The 3,384-nt window shown below is 38.8% G+C and overlaps 1 protein-coding gene across 2 annotated transcripts in view; it reads left to right on the forward strand.

Moving 5' to 3' along the window:
- The window catches only part of LOC107655199 (leucine-rich repeat and immunoglobulin-like domain-containing nogo receptor-interacting protein 3), a 39,428-nt gene that overhangs the window by 8,434 nt on the left and 27,610 nt on the right, over positions 1 to 3,384 (forward strand). For both annotated transcript variants that reach the window (XM_016442618.1, XM_016442619.1), the window contains 2 exons: positions 1 to 195; positions 539 to 843. The exon at positions 1 to 195 is cut by the window's left edge. The gene's annotated coding sequence lies outside the window, so the exon portion shown is untranslated. The remainder of the gene's footprint in view (positions 196 to 538; positions 844 to 3,384) is intronic.

Raw genomic sequence — 3,384 nt, forward strand, 5'->3', positions numbered from 1 at the left:
CTGCTGAGGGATTCTGGAGGAAAACAGATGAAAAAACAGGAGCATTGAAAACGGGACAGGACATAAAAGGATTGCGAATTAAGATGTCACATGTCTGCTAAAATTATATGATTCCAGCTGCTGGTCTTTGCAGAGTATTCAACCCCTCGTGGACATGGAGAGCTTTCAGTAAGGGACTGGATTGTAAAGTCAGCGGTAAGTATGAAAACATTACAAACGCAACTAACCAATACAGAACAGTCAATTCCCATGGAACTTTTTGCAAGAGCCACTGAGTCCTTTAGGTATCACCTCAGGGACACCAAGTGGATCGGTTTCTAGTGGATGACTCTTGATTGCTTTGAGTCAGTTTGCACTTTCGAGACGCTCCCCAAGCGATCAGTTAGCTGGCAGTGTGAGTTTTGAAGCCATACAGCCATAGTGGAGAGTAGAAGAGAGGCAGGCTCGCTCTCATATCACCGCTTCACAGAGTACGACTCGTCCCGCCTGATACGCTCACACACGCTCTCTCTTTTCCCTCACACACTTGTGCGGAAAGCCACACACCATCCCTCCTGTCACTGGGACAATGTGTATGGAGAACCTGATGACTACTGGCTGGTGACAATAGAAAACAAAAGAACGACCCAACGGTGGGAAGAGGGACGATCCGGTTGGGATCTTGGAAGCCGATGCTGCAGCCAGGAGTATCTGCAGGCTTAATTGGGCGACTCAACCCGAGCAGCTGTGCACAGCCCACACGCGGAAGCTGAGAAGGGACAGCAGAACCCGAGGATAGACGCGTACGCCGAGCTGACAAGGCTGGCTGATGTGGACGTACCACCTGTCAAGTTCTAGCCCTGGGTGAGCCCTTTCATCTTCTCCAGAAAAGTGGCAGATTAGCGTGGCAAATTGGCAGTGTCCCACCTGTATTTCGGGTTTAAATATAGGATTGGGGAAGTCAGACCTGTAACTTGTCATCTTTTCTGTTGGTTTGACACGGACTCGGCAGATACAGTACTGTTAATTTCAGTCAGTTCCTATTGCTTTAAGAGCTTCAAAAGCATTTATATCCGATGGGAGCTTCAAAAGCATTTATATCCGATGTAATGCAACAATGCTGCATATGCCCACTAACAAGAGCTTAATTACCACTGCGGTGTTCATGCATGCAAACAATGAGCCTCATCATTTAAATACCGCTGGTCTGTCTTCAGTGGACGTCCTCTCAAAGTGGTTTTAAAGGGATCATTCAACTAAAAAATGAGATTTTGTCATCTCTTACGTGCTCTCATGCTGCTTCTTAACCCGTATGATTGCTGTTTTTCATGGAATTGGACGGTAGGAGATGTTTTGAAGATTCGTTATGCAGGTCGTTTTCAAACAGCAACTTTGTAGTAATCCCATCTGTCCAAAAAGGAGAAAAAAACACAAGGTTTTATTCATACCGAATGTTTTGGCAGTTAAAAACACATGATGCAGGGCAGTGAAGTGAAGCTTAACACTTCTCCAGATGCAATTTTTGCAAAGATGCAAAGTTCAACTAAGTTGAAATTGAGAGACAAGTTGATAGTGACCACATCTGTTCAAACAGGACAAAAGCCACAAGAGTTGATTCACACAGAATGTGTTTTTGCGCTAAAAAAAAAAAGCAAGGCAGGGCGGTGAATTGAAAAAAATAAAGTAACATGTTTTGAGGATCGAAATTCAAGTCAATGTTCACTAAAGAATTCTTTGAAATGTTACGTTCGTTGTCAGATTCAAAAATAGCACGCCAAGGCATCATGAAAGATTTAACATCCTTGATGCCAAACCTTACTGGTTCGCATGTGTCGCAACCAAAAATGACATGCCATTTTGAATATCATTGAGTAGTGTCGGAATTTTGGGTCTGTTCTTCACATAAAACTTTAAAAAACTAAAAGTTGTTAATGAGTCAAGTCAAGCAACTTTGGTCACTCAAATTATAATTTGGAACTAATTTAGTGCGAGTCAATAACGATAATTTTCGTTTTCGTTAGATTTTTTCCTTTATCTTTAATTCTTTTGTACTACAATGTACATGTGCAACATGAATTTGCACTATTAACAACGTTCAAGTCCTCCTGGGAAGTTCGTATTTACGAATTAGGATATCATAATTACGACATCAGGTTTTCTACCAAAAATACCTCTTCTACAAAATGATGAATAACGTGCATTAGGTCTGTTTTTGCTTTGTTTTTATTAAATTTATGAAGGTGCTGTAAACTGAATCATATTTCGAACAATATTATCTCATTATTGTTTTCACTGTGAATGTGAAAAAAGAAAAAGATTTTCATGCATTAACAAATTTACAGCTAACTACAGATGCTGCATCCACTGTGTCTGCCATGTTTTCTCACTGAAACGTTCCCAACTGGGAAACTCTGGATAATTACTACATTGTGGTGATGTTCGTGTGCATTCAGCTCATAAATACAATCTTTCTGACGTGACTTGATTGCACCATGTGTCCTTATTCCCATCTGGAGAACTTGTCGGTAGATTTACTGTTTTTCACCAACTATTCAGGAATTAATTATATGCTTAAAGGTCACACATCAAAACCATATTGAATGCAAATTTTGATGGCAATAAAACAGATGTGAGCCAATTTAATTTTGACGTTGCTGGTCTTGAGGGCATCATTGAAATGGGTTCTTCAGCCCCCACTTACTGTAAGTGACAATCACAGTCTTTATTGAATCAGCAGAATAAGATTTCATCATTGCCTTCATGACAACAGTAAGATATGAAGAGCTCCTGATGAAAGGATGATGAGCAGAGAGGATCACTCCACATATGGGCAGTGGAAGAGGAGGAAAAGACATCACGGCTCTTGTGTTCAGATCAGTACAGACAATAAAGATCAGGCTTACAGCTGGGAAAGAATAATCTCCCTCCTGCCCACTATAATCAGTCCAGTTTATGAGAAGAACAAGGAACGTTCGGTTTTAAATTGTATCTTAAGCTTGTTTATATAGTTGATCTGTCTTATATTTAATGCTAGAATCTCATTTTAGAAATGAGAGTCGACATGGAATCAGAATGGACCTATTTACTTTCTTAAAAGTTTATTTATTTGTTTTCATTATTGTATATGATTTATTTTAAATTTTTATTTTAAAGATTTATTTTTGATTTTTATTTTTAAATATATATATTTTTATTTAAATTTTATATTTTATATATATATACGTTTTTTTAATACTACTTATACTTTACTTAAGTCCCCATTAATATTATTTTCCCAGTCACTTGTGCTCTCTATCAAGCCCTTATAAACTGCTGCCATTTCTTTAGTATCACATTTAAAGGGTTAGTTCACCCAAAAATGAAAATTCTGTCATTAATTACTCACCCTCATGTCGTTTCAAACCC

Source organism: Sinocyclocheilus anshuiensis, unplaced genomic scaffold (genome assembly GCF_001515605.1).
Source record: "Sinocyclocheilus anshuiensis isolate Anshui unplaced genomic scaffold, SAMN03320099.WGS_v1.1 scaffold735, whole genome shotgun sequence".
Lineage (NCBI taxonomy): Eukaryota > Metazoa > Chordata > Actinopteri > Cypriniformes > Cyprinidae > Sinocyclocheilus > Sinocyclocheilus anshuiensis.